This window comes from Amia ocellicauda, unplaced genomic scaffold, assembly GCF_036373705.1.
Source record: "Amia ocellicauda isolate fAmiCal2 unplaced genomic scaffold, fAmiCal2.hap1 HAP1_SCAFFOLD_55, whole genome shotgun sequence".
Lineage (NCBI taxonomy): Eukaryota > Metazoa > Chordata > Actinopteri > Amiiformes > Amiidae > Amia > Amia ocellicauda.
Genome location: NW_027102985.1, coordinates 224,213 through 246,500, shown reverse-complemented (window position 1 = coordinate 246,500; position 22,288 = coordinate 224,213). Strand labels below are relative to the sequence as shown.

Genomic DNA, 22,288 nt, shown 5'->3' with positions numbered 1-22,288 from the left:
TATGTACCTAACAAAATATTAGCCAATAGGCCATTGATCTCAATAATGATTCCCATAATCCTAGGACACCTTCTCTTTTACTCTTCCTTTCCATTCTTACTTTTCTCCTGTAAAGCATTTTATATTACTTGAGCTTACTTATTCTATAGTTGTAATCTTATACTTCTGCGGTATCTTACCCTTTTCCTACATCACTCATCTTAAAACCATGGTCTACTTTGACTTTCATTTCAGGTATTATATGCTAGGCACCAATAACCAAACATTTTCTGAAAGACTGTAACATGTCACCAGACTGTTTACATTCTCCTGCTTTCACAGGCTGTCAGGGCTGCACCAGGCTCTCTTCTAGCCTTTCGTTTCCTTGAATTTGACTTTTGACAGAGCTTGTCCATAACATGATGTTTAACAAACAAATTCTGGTTCTTCTTGTGGAGACACCATGACTATTTATGTATTACTATTATTATCCATCTGTTTATTCAATGTATATTTTGGATTACTTTTCTTATAATAGTCTTTCTTTCTGATTTCTGATGCTTGAGGCACTCTGTATAGAGCCAAAGATCCTCATGAATATGATAAATCTGTTGTTACATTTTTAAATATAATTCTAAAATGATTGCCAAAACATAGACATTTACCTTATATCACCTTCAAACTATACATATTCATAAACACACAAAGCACATACACATTGATATCTAAAGATAATTCAGATATCCGATCTGTGGCATGTTTTATTGACCCTGCAGTGTCTCAAACAGCCCTTATAACTTATTATTTAAGCTTATGATTATTTAGAATAAAATGTCAAATAATCCCACTCGATTATTTCATTATTTCACTATCTCAGTTTTCTTGATCCATTGTGAAAAAGTTCTGTTATTTCCTCCTCATCTGTAGAGGCTACATTAGCCCACTCCCCGGTCTGATATTCTCGTAGTAACTGTATCCAAATGTTGGGCGGACATTTAGCCTTCACGATGATGTGTACATCGTGCGGGTGAAGGAGGTGAATAACCATCTTTTCATCTAGAATATCCCAAAAAGTTGTGTTACCCTGGTTTGGTTTTAATTTTGGGAGGGACGCCCATATCATTTCTTTTTCTCCTGGGGAGAAGGGGACATGGGTTTTAGTCGTATAGACTATTGATTGACCTTCCTCTTTACTCTGTCTAGTTTTGACTTGCATGGGTGCAGCTGGGACCGTTTTCAGAGCGGTCAGATCTGGATACAATGTATTATTATAACCAAAATCAGTGATTGATTTATATTCCGGATTATATGGGGGAGGAGCGCTAGCAAAACCTCCTTTTTCATATTCCCATGCTTTGCGATCTAAATCATCCCAATCGGGCCTGTCGTCCTCGGAGTGATCTGTGTCGCGACGCGCTCCTAACACGGCAGCACATCGCGCACCTACACCTTCACCTTTTCTGACCACTTTTCTTGCCCTTCTAATTTGCCTTGTAGTTCTATTAATTCTATCGTATTTTTCACAACTTCTGCTCTCAATTCACATTACTGTTTATGATGATCTTCCATTTCTGTTATTTTCTTTTCTTGATTCTCACCAACCTGACACAATATCACAATTCCTTTCTCTGTCTTATCTGGTTGTTGTTGCTTCCACCAGTCCCGGTGCTCCTTCGGAGACCAGTCTTTCTCCCAACTTCCTTCCAACATTTTCTTCTCTACATTCTGTTTTTTTATTTCTCAAAAAACCAATAATGCTGGTGTCACTCACTGTGACGATTTATCTGAAATATTACATTATTATATATTATATTATGTATATATATTATAATAAAAACAAACACTCCAGTAAGGTACGGACACCCGTACATGACACTGGCTAAGGTAAGGGAACCCATAAACAACCATAAGCACCCCCGGACCTAGGACAGACTGTAACTTGCTAACTTGCTAACTGTTTTGTTTGCTTCACATCGTTTGCTGCTAGTTGCATGCCAAACGAGTTCGTTCTGTCCAAAATATAAGCTTTTTTCTTCTAATAAACTCAATAAAAATACAGTGCACTAGCAACTATTTCCCTTTCAAAAGTTGTAGTCCCGTTTCAGTTAAAACAAAATGTGTTCTTCAAACAAAGAAAATACTTGTGTTTCTTTTCCCTCTTTACCTGCTCTTATCACAAAGCTTCTCAACACAATCTCAGGTGCAGGTGCACTCTGCGCTATCCTTTGCCCGAGCTTTGTCCAGGAAAACTCACTGTAGCCATCTTAGTTCAACACGGGCTCTCCTTACCTGCGAGTCACACGGGTCCAGTTCACTTTGCAAGTGAACAGTCTCTTCTCAGAAACAATAAGGAAACTTGGAAAGAAACACAATCCCAGGTCGGTGTTAAAAAAAAGTTCTTTGTTTTCATATTAAAAGAAAACATTTGTATTTTCTCTGCACACTTCACAGCTCCAATTAGCACACTCAACTAATCCCTGCCCCCCTCAGAACCGTCACTAAAGAAAGGTACTCACAGTCATTTTAAATATGACATCCTGTAGTGCTTGTTTTCAAAATATGATCTTATTATCACTTGAACCAAATAAATCCTTTGACCCACTAATACCAAATTACAGTTAGGGGGGCCACAGATGTGATTTGAAAATACGATCTTCCATGTCTTTCTGTTGTGTTTTGACCTGGGGATCTGTAATTGTCCAAGTGGCTACTGCACATGTACTTATTTAATATTAAATGTGTTATTTAATTAGGCTTGGTTCTGGTGAGCATGTACAAGACGTCAGCTTTTTAAATAACTGTGTGTATTGGATCATACACATTTTAGAAATACTCTCTCAAACTTCCCGCATTGGTACCTCACCAGGGAGGTAGAAAACAGCAATAGCATTGAAAAAGTGTGATTGTAGTTCTGCTCTTCTGCAATATATTTCTACAATATCTTTAACATCTTCTTTAACATTGTTTTAAAGGCTGGGACCAATATGGTGGAATATCTCCAACACACGGACATTGAGAGACTCGACCCCTTTGTGCTGCTGCTCAGAGACCAACTCTCAGTTGTCTCTGAGTAGGCTATGGATCAACTTCCTTTCCTAATATGAAGGAGACCATGGATACAAAACCTATGAAAAACAGGTGATTATTGTTATTCTTCTCATTATAAACTACTTAATACATCTCTCCCATAAAGTACAACAGGATAGTGGTGACGTCATTCAGGATTGGATTGCCATTGGTCAAAAGCCCTCTGAGAGAAATTGTGTGGCGACACTCCACACTCTTAGAAGAAATTGTTCTGCACAGAACCATAAAGGGTTCCTCGAGTAATCGCTCTGGTGGATCCCTTTATGGTTCTATGTAGAACCCCTTCAAAGGGGTTACATGAAGAACCCCCAAACATAGCGTTCTACACAGAACCATTCGTTTTAAAATGTTATATATAGAACCCATTCAAAAGGGGGACACGTGCTATACCTGAATTTGTTTTCCAAATACAATCTTTAAAAAATGTATGAGTTCATATATACAAACACACATACACAACGTAGAAATCGCACTACTAGTGAAGTAACTTCATTTACATTATATGCCACAACTCCTCAATTTGGAACGCAAAAACAAGACATCTGATGTAAAAGTGTAAACTAATTACGAACAGCACTTTTGATTTTTATCTTCAATTCAGGGGCTACTTATTCGAACAGTAAACTGTATTCTCTCTTCGGAGTGACTGGAATGTTTTTGCCTACATTCAACTTAAATATGAAAGTTTCCAAAAACGGCATAGTTTTCTTTAAGGCTATTCAATGCCAAACACAAAATTCTCTCTGCTTTCAGTGCTTGTCCTTCAGCACAATTACACAGGTTCATGATGTTCTCATTTCAATACATTGTTTTCTTATTTAAACTATTTGACTTTGAGCTTACATTGAGAATAAAATCACTTTTGCAAGTAAAACCTGGCCAAGAAAGGAAGCAGCACTACAATAAAACAATACACAGAATACAAAGCAGTTCCTTCAAAAGTGAAAGTGATAAAGAGTGATGTCTGTCAGTAAATTACGTTGAGATACATATTGGTTATTTTGAATTAGGAGTCCAACTTCAATAACTTCTATTAACAAGCCAAAATACAGATCAGAATTACGGGTAATTGAAAATAATATGTAGCGCCTAGGTAAGCTTGGATGTGTTCAGAGAAACACTAAAAACGGACCTTCCTCACACCCGTCTTGTTGAGGTGGACGTGGTCATACAGGTGATGTGGCTGGATGTCTCAGTGGTGTGCCAGGTGGACGTTGGGGAGGAGGGCACATCTTCGGGATACTTCTGCGTTGATGGCCTGGATGATGTGCAGGGGCACGTCTGTGCGGGGCAGCAGTGTGGAGATGGTGATTTTGGCAGTTTGGAATTCCTCTGTGGCTTTCTTTGCCACCTGTCTCAGGGCTGAGGCCACATCGCCCCTGCGGGCACTCAGGTCGTTAGTGCCGGTGTGGATGAGGATGTGTTTGACCTGGCACAGCCTCCTCTTGGAGAGCAGCTCCAGGGCTCTCTGTGCTGTCGGGCACCAAAGCTTTTTCACTTTTCGCCCAGGGAAGAGGCGCCTCTCATCCAGGAACTTCCCATTGGAGTCGCTCAGAATGACCACCTCTGTGTTGACCTGCCACTCCGGGTTTTGCGTCGGGAGTGGTGGGGGCAGCGGGTGTGTTTTAGGGGAGTGGCGTTTCAGGGGTTTGTGTATTAGTGGCAGGTCTGGTGATAGTGGGGGTGTCAGGAGTGGTGGGGAGTGTGGGTGGATCAGTGGGTGCGTCAGTGGGTGCGTCAGGGGTTGTAGGTGTTGTGGGGTCAGTGCAGTGCAGTCTCTGTGCTCCTCTCTTAGCTTCTCCAGCTGGCTCTGCAGGCTCCTCAGCTGGCTGTGCTGGGGTGTCCTGGTCAGCTCCTCCCTCGCTCTGTGCAGCTCCGTCCTCAGGGTTTGGCTCTGCTCCTCCTGGTCTCTCACTGCTGCTCTCAGCTTATGGATCTCAGCCTTGTGGTGCATCTTCAGTCCCTGAACTCCGCAAACTTCAGCTCCAGCACTGATAGGCATTCCTTTAGTGTTTTAATGTTGCTGGAGAGTTTTGGGGAGACAGGGGGGCAGTCTGTGGGAGATGGGGCACTGTCTGGCTCCGTGTGGCTGGGGGCAGACTGCAGGGTGGCCGGCTCTGGCTCTTGTTTCTCTACCTCAGTCTGCTGCTTTGAGGTGTGGAAGCCGAGAGCTAATTGGTCCAGGCTGCTCTCGCTGTCCTGCACCATGATGGTCCCGTTGTGGTATACATTAAAAGTGAGCATCACACTGTCTGTGTCTTTCTCTACCAGCACTGAGATCTGCCTGCCTCTGCTAATGCCCCTCTTGTTGTTATTGGGGTATGTCTGGCACAGGGTTTTGCGAAAGGCGGTGTAGAACAGTAGATTGTTCTTGACCCTGTTTTCTCCTTTACCGGTGTAGTCTAGGATGAGGGTCTCAGGAGATGCTCTCATCACAGCTTGTTTGTAGTCCTTCTTAGCCTGTGCAGAGCGAATGTCTTCAGGGTATCGGATTTCAAAAGGCAGCTCTGCAGTCAGACTGCTGTTCGATAGATTTCTATCAGTCTCAGTGGCAGTTGGGCTCTCTCCTACTGTCACTCTATTCAAATCGGAGCTCTGCATTTTCATTGGCTGAGTCAACTACTGAGAATGCTTATTTATTTTATTAATACATATTTTTTTGTTTAATTATTTGTCTCTTACCTCCAATTCTTGTCTTCAGCTTTTCTTTTCTGACTTTTCTTCCTGAACTGTCTCTCTGCTTTCTTCTTTTTGTGTTTCTCTTAAAATTATTATTTTTTGAATACTTTTTCTTCTGAATTTCTATTCCATGTCTTCTGTGTATGTTTATAGTGCTATATATTCATTTGTAAATGACAAATTAAATCCGCTTATGTATAAAAACAAATGTTTTTTAGGAGCTCATATTCCTCTCTATCTCTCTCTCTCTCTCTCTCTCTCTCAATTCATTTCATTTGTATTGTCAAAGCAATTGGACATACATACACATACATACATATACACTCACCTAAAGGATTATTAGGAACACCTGTTCAATTTCTCATTAATGCAATTATCTAATCAACCAATCACATGGCAGTTGCTTCAATGCATTTAGGGGTGTGGTCCTGGTCAAGACAATCTCCTGAACTCCAAACTGAATGTCTGAATGGGAATGAAAGGTGATTTAAGCAATTTTGAGCGTGGCATGGTTGTTGGTGCCAGACGGGCCGGTCTGAGTATTTCACAATCTGCTCAGTTACTGGGATTTTCACGCACAACCATTTCTAGGGTTTACAAAGAATGGTGTGAAAAGGGAAAAACATCCAGTATGCGGCAGTCCTGTGGGCGAAAATGCCTTGTTGATGCTAGAGGTCAGAGGAGAATGGGCCGACTGATTCAAGCTGATAGAAGAGCAACTTTGACTGAAATAACCACTCGTTACAAACGAGGTATGCAGCAAAGCATTTGTGAAGCCACAACACGTACAACCTTGAGGCGGATGGGCTACAACAGCAGAAGACCCCACCGGGTACCACTCATCTCCACTACAAATAGGAAAAAGAGGTGAGACATTCAGATGGTAGAGTCAGAATTTGGCGTAAACAGAATGAGAACATGGATCCATCATGTCTTGTTACCACTGTGCAGGCTGGTGGTGGTGGTGTAATGGTGTGGGGGATGTCTTCTTGGCACACTTTAGGCCCCTTAGTGCCAATTGGGCATCGTTTAAATGCTACGGCCTACCTGAGCATTGTTTCTGACCATGTCCATCCCTTTTTGACCACCATGTACCCATCCTCTGATGGCTACTTCCAGCAGGATAATGCACCATGTCACAAAGGTCGAATCATTTCAAATTGGTTTCTTGAACATGACAATGAGTTCACTGTACAAAACTGGCCCCCACAGTCACCAGATCTCAACCCAATAGAGCATCTTTGGGATGTGGTGGAACGGGAGCTTCGTGCCCTGGATGTGCATCACACAAATCTCCATCAACTGCAAGATGCTATCCTATCAATATGGGCCAACATTTCTAAAGAATGCTTTCAGCACCTTGTTGAATCAATGCCACGTAGAATTAAAGCAGTTCTGAAGGCGAAAGGGGGTCAAACACAGTATTAGTATGGTGTTCCTAATAATCCTTTAGGTGAGTTCATCGTAGCTCTTAATACTCTCTTTCTGTCTGGAGGAGATATAATTGAAGTATTGTACACGTACCCGGATACTTTCAACACCCATTGCTGCACTGATATTTTTCCCTCCATTTTTCTTTATCCATTTTTTTTTTGCTGGAAGTTCCGTCAATACCCGTCAGCCTTTAAGAGACATCATGCAGCCAGGCCTCTTGGCTTGCGGCCACACCGTCCTGAACGCGCCCAATCTCATCAGATCTCGGAAGCTAAACGGGGCAGGACCTGGTCAGTACTTGAATGTGAGACCTCCTGGAAATACCTGGTGCTGCAAGCTTTTACGTCTCCTGGGTAACTTTATCGTAGCTCTTAATACTCTCTATCTGTCTGGAGGAGACATAATTGAAGTATTTTACACGTACCCGGCTACTTTCAACACCCTTTGCTGCACTGATATTTTTCCCTCCATTTTTCTTTTTTCTTTTTTTTTTGCTGGAAGTTCCGTCAATATCCGCCAGCCTTTAAGAGACATCATGCAGCCAGGCCTCTCGGCTTGCGGCCACACCATCCTGAACGCGCCCGATCTCGTCAGATCTCGGAAGCTAAACGGGGCAGGACCTGGTCAGTACTTGAATGTGAGACCTCCTGGAAATACCTGGAGCTGCAAGCTTTTACGTCTCCTGGGTAACTTTATCGTAGCTCTTAATACTCTCTATCTGTCTGGAGGAGACATAATTGAAGTATTTTACACGTACCCAGCTACTGTCAACACCCTTTGCTGCACTGATATTTTTCCATCCATTTTTCTTTTTTTTTTTTTTTTTTTTTTTTTTTTTGCAGGAAGTTCCGTCAATACCCGCCAACCTTTAAGAGACATCATGCAGCCAGGCCACTCGGCTTGTGGCCACACCGTCCTGAATGCGCCCGATCTCGTAAGATCTCGGAAGCTAAACGGGGCAGGGCCTGGTCAGTACTTGGATGGCTGACCTCCTAGAAATAACAGGTGCTGCAAGCTTTTTACGTCTCCTGGGTAACTTCATCGTAGCTCTTAATACTCTCTTTCTGTCTGCAGGAGATATAATTGAAGAATTGTACACGTACCTGGCTACTATCAACACCCTTTGCTGCACTGGTATTTCTCCCTCCATTTCTCTTTTTTTTTTTTTGCTGGCTGTTCCGTCAATACCCGCCAGCCTTTAAGAGACATCATGCAGTCAGGCATCTTGGCTTGCAGCCACACCGTCCTGAACGCGCCCGATCTCGTCAGATCTCGGAGGCTAAACGGGGCAAGGTCTGGTCAGTACTTGGATGGGTGTCCTCCTGGAAATACCAGGTGCTGCAAGCTTTTTACGTCTCCTGGGTAACTTCATCGTAGCTCTTAATACTCTCTTTCAGTCTGGAGGAGATATAATTGAAGAATTGTACACGTACCTGGCTACTTTCAACACCCTTTGCTGCACTGATATTTTTACCTCCATTTCTCTTTTTTTTTATTTGCTGGATGTTCCGTCAAAACCCGCCAACCATTAAGAGACATCATGCAGCCAGGCCTCTTGGCTTGCAGCCACACCGTCCTGAACGCCCCCGATCTCATCAGATCTTGGAATTTAAACGGGGCAGGGCCTGGTCAGTACTTGGATGGGTGACCTCCTGGAAATACCTGGTGCTGCAAGCTTTTACGTCTCCTGGGTAACTTTATCGTAGCTCTTAATACTCTCTATCTGTCTGGAGGAGGTATAATTGAAGTATTGTACACGTACCCGGCTACTTTCAACACCCTTTCCTGCACTGATATTTTTTCCTCCATTTTTCTATATATTTTTTTTTTTTTTTGCTGGAAATTCCGTCAATACCCGCCAGCCTTTAAGAGACATCATGCAGCCAGACATCTCGGCTTGTGGCCACACCGTCCTGAATGCGCCCGATCTCGTCAGATCTCGGAAGCTAAACGGGGCAGGGCCTGGTCAGTACTTGGATGGGAGACCTCCTAGAAATACCAGGTGCTACAAGCTTTTTACGTCTCCTGGGTAACTTCATCGTAGCTCTTAATACTCTCTTTCTGTCTCCAGGAGATATAATTGAAGAATTGTACACGTACCCGGCTACTTTCAACACCCTTTGCTGCACTGGTATATTTCCCTCTATTTTTCTTTTTTTTTTTTGCTGGCAGTTCCGTCAATACCCGCCAGCCTTTAAGAGACATCATGCAGCCAGGCATCTTGGCTTGCGGCCACACCATCCTGAACTCGCCCGATCTCGTCAGATCTTGGAAGCTAAACGGGGCAGGACCTGGTCGGTACATGAATGTGAGACCTCCTAGAAATACCTGGTGCTGCAAGCTTTTACGTCTCCTGGGTAACTTTATCGTAGCTCTAAATACTCTCTTTCTGTCTGGAGGAGATATAATTGAAGAATTGTACACATACCCGGCTACTTTCAACACCCTTTGCTGCACTGATATTTTTCCCTCCATTTTTTTTTCTTTTTTTTTTTTTTTTGCTGGAAGTTCCGTCAATACCCTCCAGCCTTTAAGAGACATCATGCAGCCAGGCCTCTTGGCTTGAGGCCACACCGGCCTGAACGCGCCCGATCTCGTCAGATCTCGAAAGCAAAACGGGGCAGGTCCTGGTCAGTACTTGGATGGGTGACCTCCTGGAAATACCAGGTGCTGCTAGCTTTTTCATCTCCTGGGTAACTTCATCGTAGCTCTTAATACTCTCTTTCTGTCTGGAGGAGATATAATTGAAGTATTGTACACGTACCCAGCTACTGTCAACACCCTTTGCTGCACTGATATTATTCCATCCATTTTTCTTTTTTTTTTTTTTTTTTTTTTTTTTGCTGGAATTACCGTCAATACCCGCCAACCTTTAAGAGACATCAAGCAGCCAGACATCTCGGCTTGCGGCCACACCGTCCTGAACGCGCCCGATCTCGTCAGATCTCGGAAGCTAAACGGGGCAGGACCTGGTCAGTACTTGAATGTGAGACCTCCTGGAAATACCTGGTGCTGCAAGCTTTTACGTCTCCTGGGTAACTTTATCGTAGCTCTTAATACTCTCTATCTGTCTGGAGGAGATATAATTGAAGGATTGTACACGTACCCGGCTACCTTCAACACGCTTTGCTGCACTGATATTTTTTACCTCCATTTTTCTTTTTTCTTTTGTTTTTTGCTGGAAGTTCCATCAATACCCTCCAGCCTTTAAGAGACATCATGCAGCCAGGCCTCTTGGCTTGAGGCCACACCGTCCTGAAGACGCAAGATCTCGTCAGATCTCGGAAGCTAAACGGGGCAGGGCCTGGTCAGTACTTGGATGGGAGACCTCCTGGAAATACCTGGCGCTGCAAGCTTTTACGTCTCCTGGGTAACTTCATCGTAGCTCTTAATACTCTCTTTCTGTCTCCAGGAGATATAATTGAAGAATTGTACATGTACCCGGCTACTTTCAACACACTGTCCTGCACTGATATTTTTCCCTCCATTTTTCTATTTATTTATTTTTTTTTTTTTGCTGGAAGTTCCGTCAATACCCGCCAACCTTTAAGAGACATCATGCAGCCAGGCCTTTCGGCTTGTGGCCACACCGTCCTGAATGCGCCCGATTTCGTCAGATCTCGGAAGCTAAACAGGGCAGGGCCTGGTCAGTACTTGGATGGGAGACCTCCTAGAAATACCAGGTGCTGCAAGCTTTTTACGTCTCCTGGGTAACTTCATCGTAGCTCTTAATACTCTCTTTCTGTCTCCAGGAGATATAATTGAAGAATTGTACACGTACCCAGCTACTTTCAACACCCTTTCCTGCACTGATATTTTTCCCTCCATTTTTCTATTTTATTTTTTTTTTTTTTGCTGGAAGTTCCGTCAATACCCGCCAACCTTTAAGAGACATCAAGCAGCCAGGCCTTTCGGCTTGTGGCCACACCGTCCTCAATGCGCCCGATCTCGTCAGATCTTGGAAGCTAAACGGGGCAGGGCCTGGTCAGTACTTGGATGGGAGACCTCCTAGAAATACCAGGTGCTGCAAGCTTTTTACGTCTCCTGGGTAACTTCATCGTAGCTCTTAATACTCTCTTTCTGTCTCCAGGAGATATAATTGAAGAATTGTACACGTACCCGGCTACTTTCAACACCCTTTGCTGCACTGGTATATTTCCCTCTATTTTTCTTTTTTTTTTTTGCTGGCAGTTCCGTCAATACCCGCCAGCCTTTAAGAGACATCATGCAGCCAGGCATCTCGGCTTGCGGCCACACCATCCTGAACTCGCCCGATCTCGTCAGATCTCGGAAGCTAAACGGGGCAGGGTCTCGTCAGTACTTGGATGGGAGACCTCCTGGAAATACCTAGTGCTGCAAGCTTTTACGTCTCCTGGGTAACTTTATCGTAGCTCTTAATACTCTCTCTCTGTCTGGAGGAGATATAATTGAAGTATTGTACACGTACCCGGCTACTTTCAACACCCTTTCCTGCACTGATATTTTTCCCTCCATTTTTCTATTTTTTTTTTTTTTTATTTTTGCTGGAAGTTACGTCAATACCCGCCAACCTTTAAGAGACATCATGCAGCCAGGCCTTTCGGCTTGTGGCCACACCGTCCTCAATGCGCCCGATCTCGTCAGATCTCAGAAGCTAATCGGGGCAGGGCCTGGTCAGTACTTGGATGGGAGACCTCCTAGAAATACCAGGTGCTGCAAGCTTTTTACGTCTCCTGGGTAACTTCATCGTAGCTCTTAATACTCTCTTTCTGTCTCCAGGAGATATAATTGAAGAATTGTACACGTACCCGGCTACTTTCAACACCCTTTGCTGCACTGGTATATTTCCCTCTATTTTTCTTTTTTTTTTTTTGCTGGCAGTTCCGTCAATACCCGCCAGCCTTTAAGAGACATCATGCAGCCAGGCCTCTCGGCTTGCGGCCACACCGTCCTGAATGCGCCCGATCTCGTCAGATCTCGGAAGCTAAACGGGGCAGGGCCAGGTCAGTAGTTGGATGGGAGACCTCCTAGAAATACCAGGTGCTGCAAGCCTTTTACGTCTCCTGGGTAACTTCATCGTAGCTCTTAATACTCTCTTTCTGTCTGGAGAAGATATAATTGAAGAATTGTACATGTACCCGGCTACTTTCAACACCCTTTGCTGCTTTGGTATTTTTCCCTCTATTTTTCTTTTTTTTTTCGCTGGCATTTCCGTCAATACCCGCCAGCCTTTAAGAGACATCATGCAGCCAGGCATCTTGGCTTGCGGCCACACCATCCTGAACGCGCCCGATCTCGTCAGATCTCGGAAGCTAAACGGGGCAGGGCCTGGTCAGTACTTGGATGGGAGACCTCCTAGAATTACCAGGTGCTGCAAGCTTTTTACGTCTCCTGGGTAACTTCATCGTAGCTCTTAATACTCTCTTTCTGTCTCCAGGAGATATAATTGAAGAATTGTACACGTACCCGGCTACTTTCAACACCCTTTCCTGCACTGATATTTTTCCCTCCATTTTTCTTTTTATTTTATTTTTTTGCTGGAAGTTCCGTCAATATCCGCCAGCCTTTAAGAGACATCATGCAGCCAGGCCTCTTGGCTTGTAGTCACACTGTCCTGAACGCGCCCGATCATATCAGATTTCGGAAGCTAAATGGGGCATGGCCTGGTCAGTACTTGGATGTGTGACCTCCTGGAAATACCAGGTGCTGCAAGCTTTTTACGTCTCCTGGGTAACTTCATCGTAGCTCTTAATACTCTCTTTCTGTCTCCAGGAGATATAATTGAAGAATTGTACACGTACCCGGCTACTTTCAACACCCTTTGCTGCACTGGTATATTTCCCTCTATTTTTCTTTTTTTTTTTGCTGGCAGTTCCGTCAATACCCGCCAGCCTTTAAGAGACATCATGCAGCCAGGCATCTCGGCTTGCGGCCACACCGTCCTGAACGCGCCCGATCTCGTCAGATCTCGGAAGATAAACGGGGCAGGACCTGGTCAGTACTTGAATGTGAGACCTCCTGGAAATACCTGGTGCTGCAAGCTTTTACGTCTCCTGGGTAACTTTATCGTAGCTCTTAATACTCTCTATCTGTCTGGAGGAGATATAATTGAAGAATTGTACACGTACCCGGCTACCTTCAACACGCTTTGCTGCACTGATATTTGTCCCTCCATTTTTCTTTTTTCTTTTGTTTTTTGCTGGAAGTTCCATCAATACCCTCCAGCCTTTAAGAGACATCATGCAGCCAGGCCTCTTGGCTTGAGGCCACACCGTCCTGAAGACGCAAGATCTCGTCAGATCTCGGAAGAAAAACTGGGCAGGGCCTGGTCAGTAATTGGATGGGTGACCTCCTGGAAATACCAGGTGCTGAATGCTTTTTGCATCTCCTGGGTAACTTCATCGTAGCTCTTAATACTCTCATTCAGTCTGGAGGAGATATAATTGAAGAATTGTACATGTACCCGGCTACTTTCAACACCCTGTCCTGCACTGATATTTTTCCCTCCATTTTTCTATTTATTTATTTTTTATTTTTTGCTGGAAGTTCCGTCAATACCCGCCAGCCTTTAAGAGACATCATGCAGCCCGGCCTCTTGGCTTGCGGCCACACCGTCCTGAACACGTCCGATCTCATCAGATCTCGGAAGCTAAACGGGGCAGGGCCTCGTCAGTACTTGGATGGGAGACCTCCTGGAAATACCTGGTGCTGCAAGCCTTTTACGTCTCCTGGGAAACTTCATCGTAGCTCTTAATACTCTCTATCTGTCTGGAGGAGATATAATTGAAGTATTGTACACGTACCCGGCTACTTTCAACAGCCTTTGCTGCACTGATATTTTTCCCTCCATTTTCCATTTTTTTTTTTTTTTTTTTTTGCTGGAAGTTCCGTCAATACCCGCCAGCCTTTAAGAGACATCAAGCAGCCAGGCTTCTTGGCTTGCGGCCACACCGTCCTGAACGCGCCCGATCTCATCAGATCTCGGAAGCTAAACGGGGCAGGACCTGGTCAGTACTTAAATGTGAGACCTCCTGGAAATACCAGGTGCTGCCAGCTTTTTACGTCTCCTGGGGAACTTCATCGTAGCTCTTAATACTCTCTTTCAGTCTGGAGAAGATATAATTGAAGAATTGTACACGTACCCGGCTACTTTCAACAGCCTTTGCTGCACTGATATTTTTCCTTCAATTTTTCTTTTTTTTTTTTTTTTCTTTGCTGGAAGTTCCGTCAATACCCACCAGCCTAAAGAGACATCATGCAGCCGGCCCTCTTGGCTTTCGGCCACACCGTCCTGAACGCGCACGATCTCGTCAGATCTCTGAAGCTAAACGGGCAGGGCCTGGTCAGTACTTGGATGGGTGACCTCCTGGAAATACCTGGTGCTGCAAGCTTTTTACGTCTCCTGGGTAACTTCATCGTAGCTCTTAATACTCTCTTTCTGTCTGCAGGAGATATAATTGAAGAATTGTACACGTACCCGGCTACTTTCAACACCCTTTCTGCACTGGTATTTCTCCCTCTATTTCTCTTTTTTTTTTTCTGGATGTTCCGTCAAAACCCGCCAACCATTAAGAGACATCATGCAGCCTGGCCTCTTGGCTTGCAGCCACACCGTCCTGAACGCCCCCGATCTCATCAGATCTTGGAATTTAAACGGGGCAGGGCCTGGTCAGTACTTGGATGGGTGACCTCCTGGAAATGCCAGGTGCTGCAAGCTTTTTACGTCTCCTGGGTAACTTCATCGTAGCTCTTAATACTCTCTTTCTGTCTGGAGGAGATATAATTGAAGAATTGTACACGTACCCGGCTACTTTCAACACCCTTTGCTGCACTGGTATTTCTCCCTCCATTTCTCTTTTTTTTTTTTGCTGGAAGTTCCGTCAATACCCGCCAGCCATTAAGAGACATCATGCAGCCAGGCCTCTCGGCTTGAGGCCACACCGTCCTGAACGCGCCCGATCTCGTCAGATCTCGGAATTTAAACGGGGCAGGGCCTGGTCAGTACTTTTATGGGTGACCTTCTGGAAATACGAGGTGCTGCAAACTTTTTACGTCTCCTGGGTAACTTCATCGTAGCTCTTAATTCTCTCTTTCTGTCTGGAGGAGATATAATTGAAGAATTGTACACGTACCCGGCTACTTTCAACAGCCTTTGCTGCACTGATATTTTTCCCTCCTTTTTTTTTTTTTTTTTTTTTTTTTGCTGGAAGTTCCGTCAATACCCGCCAGCCTTTAAGAGACATCATGCAGCCAGGCATCTTGGCTTGCGGCCACATTGTCCTGAACGCGCCTGATCTCGTTAGATCTCGGAAGCTAAACGGGGCAGGGCCTGATCAGTACTTGGATGGGAGACCTCCAGGAAATACCTGGTGCTGCAAGCTTTTTACGTCTCCTGGGAAACTTCATCGTAGCTCTTAATACTCTCTATCTGTCTGGAGGTGTTATAATTGAGGAATTGTACACGTACCCGGCTACTTACATCAGCCTTTGCTGCACTGGTATTTTTCCCTCTATTTTTTTTTTTTTTTTTTGCTGGCAGTTCCGTCAATACCCGCCAGCCTTTAAGAGACATCATGCAGCCAGGCGTCTTGGCTTGCGGCCACACCATCCTGAACGCGCCCGATCTCGTCAGATCTCGGAAGCTAAACGGGGCAGGGCCTGGTCAGTATTTGGATGGGAGACCTCCTGGAAATACCAGGTGCTGCAAGCATCTTACGTCTCCTGAGTAACTTCACCGTAGCTCTTAATACTCTCTTTCTGTCTGGAAGAGATATAATTGAAGAATTGTACACGTACCCGGCTACTTTCAACACCCTTTGCTGCACTGATATTTTTCCCTCCATTTTTCTTTTTTCTTTTTTTTTTGCTGGAAGTTCCGTCAATATCCGCCAGCCTTTAAGAGACATCATGCAGCCAGGCCTCTCGGCTTGCGGCCACACCATCCTGAACGCGCCCGATCTCGTCAGATCTCGGAAGCTAAACGGGGCAGGACCTGGTCAGTACTTGAATGTGAGACCTCCTGGAAATACCTGGTGCTGCAAGCTTTTACGTCTCCTGGGTAACTTTATCGTAGCTCTTAATACTCTCTATCTGTCTGGAGGAGACATAATTGAAGTATTTTACACGTACCCAGCTACTGTCAACACCCTTTGCTGCACTGATATTTTTCCATCCATTTTTCTTTTTTTTTTTTTTTTTTTTTTTTTTTTTGCAGGAAGTTCCGTCAATACCCGCCAACCTTTAAGAGACATCATGCAGCCAGGCCACTCGGCTTGTGGCCACACCGTCCTGAATGCGCCCGATCTCGTAAGATCTCGGAAGCTAAACGGGGCAGGGCCTGGTCAGTACTTGGATGGCTGACCTCCTAGAAATAACAGGTGCTGCAAGCTTTTTACGTCTCCTGGGTAACGTCATCGTAGCTCTTAATACTCTCTTTCTGTCTGCAGGAGATATAATTGAAGAATTGTACACGTACCTGGCTACTATCAACACCCTTTGCTGCACTGGTATTTCTCCCTCCATTTCTCTTTTTTTTTTTTTGCTGGCTGTTCCGTCAATACCCGCCAGCCTTTAAGAGACATCATGCAGTCAGGCATCTTGGCTTGCAGCCACACCGTCCTGAACGCGCCCGATCTCGTCAGATCTCGGAGGCTAAACGGGGCAAGGTCTGGTCAGTACTTGGATGGGTGTCCTCCTGGAAATACCAGGTGCTGCAAGCTTTTTACGTCTCCTGGGTAACTTCATCGTAGCTCTTAATACTCTCTTTCAGTCTGGAGGAGATATAATTGAAGAATTGTACACGTACCTGGCTACTTTCAACACCCTTTGCTGCACTGATATTTTTACCTCCATTTCTCTTTTTTTTTATTTGCTGGATGTTCCGTCAAAACCCGCCAACCATTAAGAGACATCATGCAGCCAGGCCTCTTGGCTTGCAGCCACACCGTCCTGAACGCCCCCGATCTCATCAGATCTTGGAATTTAAACGGGGCAGGGCCTGGTCAGTACTTGGATGGGTGACCTCCTGGAAATACCTGGTGCTGCAAGCTTTTACGTCTCCTGGGTAACTTTATCGTAGCTCTTAATACTCTCTATCTGTCTGGAGGAGGTATAATTGAAGAATTGTACACGTACCCGGCTACTTTCAACACCCTTTCCTGCACTGATATTTTTTCCTCCATTTTTCTATATATTTTTTTTTTTTTTTGCTGGAAATTCCGTCAATACCCGCCAGCCTTTAAGAGACATCATGCAGCCAGACATCTCGGCTTGTGGCCACACCGTCCTGAATGCGCCCGATCTCGTCAGATCTCGGAAGCTAAACGGGGCAGGGCCTGGTCAGTAGTTGGATGGGAGACCTCCTAGTAATACCAGGTGCTGCAAGCCTTTTACGTCTCCTGGGTAACTTCATCGTAGCTCTTAATACTCTCTTTCTGTCTGGAGGAGATATAATTGAAGAATTGTACACGTACTAGGCTACTTTCAACACCCTTTGCTGCACTGATATTTTTCCCTCCATTTTTCTTTTTATTTTATTTTTTTGCTGGAAGTTCCGTCAATACCCGCCAACCTTTAAGAGACATCATGCAGCCAGGCCTTTCGGCTTGTGGCCACACCGTCCTGAATGCGCCCGATCTCGTCAGATCTCGGAAGCTAAACGGGGCACGGCCTGGTCAGTACTTGGATGGGAGACTTCCTAGAAATACCAGGTGCTGCAAGCTTTTTACGTCTCCTGGGTAACTTCATCGTAGCTCTTAATACTCTCTTTCTGTCTCCAGGAGATATAATTGAAGAATTGTACACGTACCTGGCTACTTTCAACACCCTTTCCTGCACTGATATTTTTCCCTCCATTTTTCTATTTTTTTTTTTTTTTTTTGCTGGAAGTTCCGTCAATACCCGCCAGTATTTAAGAGACATCATGCAGCCAGGCATCTCGGCTTGCGGCCACACCATCCTGAACGCGCCCGATCTCATCAGATCTCGGAAGCTAAACGCGGCAGGACCTGGTCAGTACATGAAAGTGAGACCTCCTGGAAATACCTAGTGCTGCAAGCTTTTACGTCTCCTGGGTAACTTTATCGTAGCTCTTAATACTCTCTCTCTGTCTGGAGGAGATATAATTGAAGTATTGTACACGTATCCAGCTACTGTCAACACCCTTTGCTGCACTGATATTTTTCCATCCATTTTTCTTTTTTCTTTTTTATTTTATTTTTTTGCTGGAAGTTCCGTCAATACCCGCCAACCTTTAAGAGACATCATGCAGCCAGGCCTTTCGGCTTGTGGCCACACCATCCTGAATGCGCCCGATCTCGTCAGATCTCGGAAGCTAAACGGGGCAGGGCCTTGTCAGTACTTGGATGGGAGACCTCCTAGAAATACCAGGTGCTGCAAGCTTTTTACGTCTCCTGGGTAACTACATCGTAGCTCTTAATACTCTCTTTCTGTCTCCAGGAGATATAATTGAAGAATTGTACACGTACCCGGCTACTTTCAACACCCTTTGCTGCACTGGTATATTTCCCTCTATTTTTCTTTTTTTTTTTTGCTGGCAGTTCCGTCAATACCCGCCAGCCTTTAAGAGACGTCATGCAGCCAGGCATCTCGGCTTGCGGCCACACCATCCTGAACGCGCCCGATCTCGTCAGATCTCGGAAGCTAACGGGGCAGGGCCTGGTCAGTACTTGGATGGGAGACCTCCTGGAAATACCTGGTGCTGCAAGCTTTTTACGTCTCCTGGGAAACTTCTTCGTAGCTCTTAATACTCTCTATTTGTCTGGAGGAGATATAATTGAAGTATTGTACACGTATCCAGCTACTGTCAACACCATTTGCTGCACTGATATTTTTCCATCCATTTTTCTTTTTTCTTTTTTTCTTTTTTTTTTTTGCTGGAAGTTCCGTCAATACCCGCTAACCTTTAAGAGACATCATGCAGCCAGGCCTTTCGGCTTGTGGCCACACCGTCCTGAATGCGCCCGATCTCGTCAGATCTCGGAAGCTAACGGGGCAGGGCCTGTTCAGTACTTGGATGGGTAACCTCCTGGAAATACCAGGTGCTGCAAGCTTTTTACGTCTCCTGGGTAACTTCATCATAGCTCTTAATACTCTCTTTCAGTCTGTAGGAGATATTATTGAAGAATTGTACACGTACCCGGCTACTTTCAAAACCCTTTGCTGCACTGATATTTTTCCCTCCATTTTTCTTTTTTCTTTTTTTTTTTGCTGGAAGTTCCGTCAATACCCGCCAGCCTTAAAGAGACATCATGCAGCCAGTCCTCTTGGCTTGCGGCCACACCGTCCTGAATGCGCCCGATCTCGTCAGATCTCGGAAGCTAAACGGGGCAGGACCTGGTCAGTACTTGGATGGGAGACCTCCTAGAAATACCAGGTGCTGTAAGCTTTTTACGTCTCCTGGGTAACTTCATCGTAGCTCTTAATACTCTCTCTCTGTCTGGAGGAGATATAATTGAAGTATTGTACACGTATCCAGCTACTGTCAACACCCTTTGCTGCACTGATATTTTTCCATCCATTTTTCTTTATTCTTTTTTTCTTTTTTTTTTTTGCTGGAAGTTCCGTCAATACCCGCCAGCCTTTAAGAGACATCATGCAGCCAGGCATCTCGGCTTGCGGCCACACCATCTTGAACGCGCCCGATCTCGTCAGATCGCGGAAGCTAAAGGGGGCAGTGCCTGGTCAGTACTTGGATGGGAGACCTCCTAGAAATACCAGTTGCTGCAAGCTTTTTACGTCTCCAGGGTAACTTCATCGTAGCTCTTAATACTCTCTTTCTGTCTCCAGGAGATATAATTGAAGAATTGTACACGTACCCGGCTACTTTCAACACCCTTTGCTGCACTGGTATATTTCCCTCTATTTTTCATTTTTTTTTTTTGCTGGCAGTTCCGTCAATACCCGCCAGCCTTTAAGAGACATCATGCAGCCAGGCATCTTGGCTTGCGGCCACACCATCCTGAACGCGGCCGATCTCGTCAGATCTCGGAAGCTAAACGGGGCAGGACCTGGTCAGTACATGAAAGTGAGACCTCCTGGAAATACCAGGTGCTGCCAGCTTTTTACGTCTCCTGGGGAACTTCATCGTAGCTCTTAATACTCTCTTTCTGTCTGGAGAAGATATAATTGAAGAATTGTACATGTACCCGGCTACTTTCAACACCCTTTGCTGCTCTGGTATTTTTCCCTCTATTTTTCTATTTTTTTTTTCGCTGGCATTTCCGTCAATACCCGCCAGCCTTTAAGAGACATCATGCAGCCAGGCATCTCGGCTTGCGGCCACACCATCCTGAACGCGCCCGATCTCGTCAGATCTCGGAAGCTAAACGGGGCAGGGCCTGGTCAGTACTTGGATGGGAGACCTCCTAGAATTACCAGGTGCTGCAAGCTTTTTACGTCTCCTGGTTAACTTCATCGTAGCTCTTAATACTCTCTTTCTGTCTCCAGGAGATATAATTGAAGAATTGTACACGTACCCGGCTACTTTCAACACCCTTTCCTGCACTGATATTTTTCCCTCCATTTTTCTTTTTATTTTATTTTTTTGCTGGAAGTTCCGTCAATATCCGCCAGCCTTTAAGAGACATCATGCAGCCAGGCCTCTTGGCTTGTAGTCACACTGTCCTGAACGCGCCCGATCATATCAGATTTCGGAAGCTAAATGGGGCATGGCCTGGTCAGTACTTGGATGTGTGACCTCCTGAAAATACCAGGTGCTGCAAGCTTTTTACGTCTCCTGGGTAACTTCATCGTAGCTCTTAATACTCTCTTTCTGTCTCCAGGAGATATAATTGAAGAATTGTACACGTACCCGGCTACTTTCAACACCCTTTGCTGCACTGTTATATTTCCCTCTATTTTTCTTTTTTTTTTTGCTGGCAGTTCCGTCAATACCCGCCAGCCTTTAAGAGACATCATGCAGCCAGGCATCTCGGCTTGCGGCCACACCGTCCTGAACGCGCCCGATCTCGTCAGATCTCGGAAGATAAACGGGGCAGGACCTGGTCAGTACTTGAATGTGAGACCTCCTGGAAATACCTGGTGCTGCAAGCTTTTACGTCTCCTGGGTAACTTTATCGTAGCTCGTAATACTCTCTATCTGTCTGGAGGAGATATAATTGAAGAATTGTACACGTACCCGGCTACCTTCAACACGCTTTGCTGCACTGATATTTGTCCCTCCATTTTTCTTTTTTCTTTTGTTTTTTGCTGGAAGTTCCATCAATACCCTCCAGCCTTTAAGAGACATCATGCAGCCAGGCCTCTTGGCTTGAGGCCACACCGTCCTGAAGACGCAAGATCTCGTCAGATCTCGGAAGAAAAACTGGGCAGGGCCTGGTCAGTAATTGGATGGGTGACCTCCTGGAAATACCAGGTGCTGAATGCTTTTTACATCTCCTGGGTAACTTCATCGTAGCTCTTAATACTCTCATTCAGTCTGGAGGAGATATAATTGAAGAATTGTACATGTACCCGGCTACTTTCAACACCCTGTCCTGCACTGATAATTTTCCCTCCATTTTTCTATTTATTTATTTTTTATTTTTTGCTGGAAGTTCCGTCAATACCCGCCAGCCTTTAAGAGACATCATGCAGCCCGTCCTCTTGGCTTGCGGCCACACCGTCCTGAACACGTCCGATCTCATCAGATCTCGGAAGCTAAACGGGGCAGGGCCTCGTCAGTACTTGGATGGGAGACCTCCTGGAAATACCTGGTGCTGCAAGCCTTTTACGTCTCCTGGGAAACTTCATCGTAGCTCTTAATACTCTCTATCTGTCTGGAGGAGATATAATTGAAGTATTGTACACGTACCCGGCTACTTTCAACAGCCTTTGCTGCACTGATATTTTTCCCTCCATTTTCCATTTTTTTTTTTTTTTTTTTTTTGCTGGAAGTTCCGTCAATACCCGCCAGCCTTTAAGAGACATCAAGCAGCCAGGCTTCTTGGCTTGCGGCCACACCGTCCTGAACGCGCCCGATCTCATCAGATCTCGGAAGCTAACGGGGCAGGGCCTGGTCAGTACTTGGATGGGAGACCTCCTAGAAATACCAGGTGCTGCAAGCTTTTTACGTCTCCTGGGTAACTTCATCGTAGCTCTTAATACTCTC

The 22,288-nt window shown here is 45.1% G+C and overlaps 12 non-coding genes and 33 pseudogenes across 12 annotated transcripts; all 45 read left to right on the top strand.

Annotated features, from left to right (window-relative positions):
* Positions 1-7,399: 7,399 nt before the first annotated feature.
* LOC136738036 (uncharacterized) lies at positions 7,400-7,518 on the top strand (annotated as a pseudogene).
* A 214-nt stretch (positions 7,519-7,732) lies between these two features.
* LOC136737981 (uncharacterized) lies at positions 7,733-7,851 on the top strand (annotated as a pseudogene).
* A 226-nt stretch (positions 7,852-8,077) lies between these two features.
* LOC136737983 (uncharacterized) lies at positions 8,078-8,196 on the top strand (annotated as a pseudogene).
* A 211-nt stretch (positions 8,197-8,407) lies between these two features.
* Positions 8,408-8,526, top strand: LOC136738017 (uncharacterized; annotated as a pseudogene).
* A 211-nt stretch (positions 8,527-8,737) lies between these two features.
* On the top strand, positions 8,738-8,856 carry LOC136737882 (5S ribosomal RNA). Its single transcript, XR_010812502.1, has one exon. It is a non-coding gene; the product is annotated as a 5S ribosomal RNA (ribosomal RNA).
* A 218-nt stretch (positions 8,857-9,074) lies between these two features.
* On the top strand, positions 9,075-9,193 carry LOC136738136 (5S ribosomal RNA). Its single transcript, XR_010812559.1, has one exon. It is a non-coding gene; the product is annotated as a 5S ribosomal RNA (ribosomal RNA).
* Positions 9,194-9,403: 210 nt separating this feature from the next.
* On the top strand, positions 9,404-9,522 carry LOC136738193 (uncharacterized; annotated as a pseudogene).
* A 217-nt stretch (positions 9,523-9,739) lies between these two features.
* Positions 9,740-9,858, top strand: LOC136738110 (uncharacterized; annotated as a pseudogene).
* A 223-nt stretch (positions 9,859-10,081) lies between these two features.
* LOC136737961 (uncharacterized) lies at positions 10,082-10,200 on the top strand (annotated as a pseudogene).
* A 216-nt stretch (positions 10,201-10,416) lies between these two features.
* LOC136738089 (uncharacterized) lies at positions 10,417-10,535 on the top strand (annotated as a pseudogene).
* A 220-nt stretch (positions 10,536-10,755) lies between these two features.
* On the top strand, positions 10,756-10,874 carry LOC136738231 (5S ribosomal RNA). The gene has a single exon (XR_010812570.1). It is a non-coding gene; the product is annotated as a 5S ribosomal RNA (ribosomal RNA).
* A 219-nt stretch (positions 10,875-11,093) lies between these two features.
* LOC136737978 (uncharacterized) lies at positions 11,094-11,212 on the top strand (annotated as a pseudogene).
* Positions 11,213-11,422: 210 nt separating this feature from the next.
* Positions 11,423-11,541, top strand: LOC136738061 (uncharacterized; annotated as a pseudogene).
* Positions 11,542-11,761: 220 nt separating this feature from the next.
* LOC136738023 (uncharacterized) lies at positions 11,762-11,880 on the top strand (annotated as a pseudogene).
* Positions 11,881-12,091: 211 nt separating this feature from the next.
* LOC136737919 (5S ribosomal RNA) lies at positions 12,092-12,210 on the top strand. Its single transcript, XR_010812537.1, has one exon. It is a non-coding gene; the product is annotated as a 5S ribosomal RNA (ribosomal RNA).
* A 209-nt stretch (positions 12,211-12,419) lies between these two features.
* On the top strand, positions 12,420-12,538 carry LOC136737885 (5S ribosomal RNA). The gene has a single exon (XR_010812505.1). It is a non-coding gene; the product is annotated as a 5S ribosomal RNA (ribosomal RNA).
* A 216-nt stretch (positions 12,539-12,754) lies between these two features.
* Positions 12,755-12,873, top strand: LOC136738166 (uncharacterized; annotated as a pseudogene).
* A 209-nt stretch (positions 12,874-13,082) lies between these two features.
* On the top strand, positions 13,083-13,201 carry LOC136737991 (uncharacterized; annotated as a pseudogene).
* Positions 13,202-13,416: 215 nt separating this feature from the next.
* LOC136738260 (uncharacterized) lies at positions 13,417-13,535 on the top strand (annotated as a pseudogene).
* Positions 13,536-13,756: 221 nt separating this feature from the next.
* LOC136737934 (uncharacterized) lies at positions 13,757-13,875 on the top strand (annotated as a pseudogene).
* A 220-nt stretch (positions 13,876-14,095) lies between these two features.
* LOC136738012 (uncharacterized) lies at positions 14,096-14,214 on the top strand (annotated as a pseudogene).
* A 217-nt stretch (positions 14,215-14,431) lies between these two features.
* On the top strand, positions 14,432-14,549 carry LOC136738127 (uncharacterized; annotated as a pseudogene).
* A 207-nt stretch (positions 14,550-14,756) lies between these two features.
* On the top strand, positions 14,757-14,875 carry LOC136737927 (uncharacterized; annotated as a pseudogene).
* A 210-nt stretch (positions 14,876-15,085) lies between these two features.
* On the top strand, positions 15,086-15,204 carry LOC136738133 (uncharacterized; annotated as a pseudogene).
* A 216-nt stretch (positions 15,205-15,420) lies between these two features.
* LOC136737996 (uncharacterized) lies at positions 15,421-15,539 on the top strand (annotated as a pseudogene).
* Positions 15,540-15,749: 210 nt separating this feature from the next.
* LOC136737878 (5S ribosomal RNA) lies at positions 15,750-15,868 on the top strand. Its single transcript, XR_010812498.1, has one exon. It is a non-coding gene; the product is annotated as a 5S ribosomal RNA (ribosomal RNA).
* Positions 15,869-16,083: 215 nt separating this feature from the next.
* Positions 16,084-16,202, top strand: LOC136737950 (uncharacterized; annotated as a pseudogene).
* Positions 16,203-16,428: 226 nt separating this feature from the next.
* LOC136737982 (uncharacterized) lies at positions 16,429-16,547 on the top strand (annotated as a pseudogene).
* A 211-nt stretch (positions 16,548-16,758) lies between these two features.
* On the top strand, positions 16,759-16,877 carry LOC136738016 (uncharacterized; annotated as a pseudogene).
* A 211-nt stretch (positions 16,878-17,088) lies between these two features.
* On the top strand, positions 17,089-17,207 carry LOC136737881 (5S ribosomal RNA). The gene has a single exon (XR_010812501.1). It is a non-coding gene; the product is annotated as a 5S ribosomal RNA (ribosomal RNA).
* Positions 17,208-17,425: 218 nt separating this feature from the next.
* LOC136737953 (5S ribosomal RNA) lies at positions 17,426-17,544 on the top strand. The gene has a single exon (XR_010812540.1). It is a non-coding gene; the product is annotated as a 5S ribosomal RNA (ribosomal RNA).
* A 216-nt stretch (positions 17,545-17,760) lies between these two features.
* LOC136738013 (uncharacterized) lies at positions 17,761-17,879 on the top strand (annotated as a pseudogene).
* A 218-nt stretch (positions 17,880-18,097) lies between these two features.
* Positions 18,098-18,216, top strand: LOC136738177 (uncharacterized; annotated as a pseudogene).
* Positions 18,217-18,439: 223 nt separating this feature from the next.
* Positions 18,440-18,558, top strand: LOC136737932 (uncharacterized; annotated as a pseudogene).
* A 210-nt stretch (positions 18,559-18,768) lies between these two features.
* Positions 18,769-18,886, top strand: LOC136738287 (5S ribosomal RNA). The gene has a single exon (XR_010812589.1). It is a non-coding gene; the product is annotated as a 5S ribosomal RNA (ribosomal RNA).
* A 225-nt stretch (positions 18,887-19,111) lies between these two features.
* LOC136737980 (uncharacterized) lies at positions 19,112-19,229 on the top strand (annotated as a pseudogene).
* Positions 19,230-19,445: 216 nt separating this feature from the next.
* Positions 19,446-19,564, top strand: LOC136737892 (5S ribosomal RNA). Its single transcript, XR_010812512.1, has one exon. It is a non-coding gene; the product is annotated as a 5S ribosomal RNA (ribosomal RNA).
* Positions 19,565-19,789: 225 nt separating this feature from the next.
* Positions 19,790-19,908, top strand: LOC136738202 (uncharacterized; annotated as a pseudogene).
* A 211-nt stretch (positions 19,909-20,119) lies between these two features.
* Positions 20,120-20,238, top strand: LOC136738188 (uncharacterized; annotated as a pseudogene).
* Positions 20,239-20,449: 211 nt separating this feature from the next.
* LOC136737883 (5S ribosomal RNA) lies at positions 20,450-20,568 on the top strand. Its single transcript, XR_010812503.1, has one exon. It is a non-coding gene; the product is annotated as a 5S ribosomal RNA (ribosomal RNA).
* A 216-nt stretch (positions 20,569-20,784) lies between these two features.
* LOC136738182 (uncharacterized) lies at positions 20,785-20,903 on the top strand (annotated as a pseudogene).
* A 209-nt stretch (positions 20,904-21,112) lies between these two features.
* On the top strand, positions 21,113-21,231 carry LOC136737990 (uncharacterized; annotated as a pseudogene).
* Positions 21,232-21,446: 215 nt separating this feature from the next.
* Positions 21,447-21,565, top strand: LOC136738259 (uncharacterized; annotated as a pseudogene).
* Positions 21,566-21,786: 221 nt separating this feature from the next.
* LOC136737933 (uncharacterized) lies at positions 21,787-21,905 on the top strand (annotated as a pseudogene).
* Positions 21,906-22,126: 221 nt separating this feature from the next.
* Positions 22,127-22,244, top strand: LOC136737894 (5S ribosomal RNA). Its single transcript, XR_010812514.1, has one exon. It is a non-coding gene; the product is annotated as a 5S ribosomal RNA (ribosomal RNA).
* The last annotated feature ends 44 nt before the right edge of the window (positions 22,245-22,288 follow it).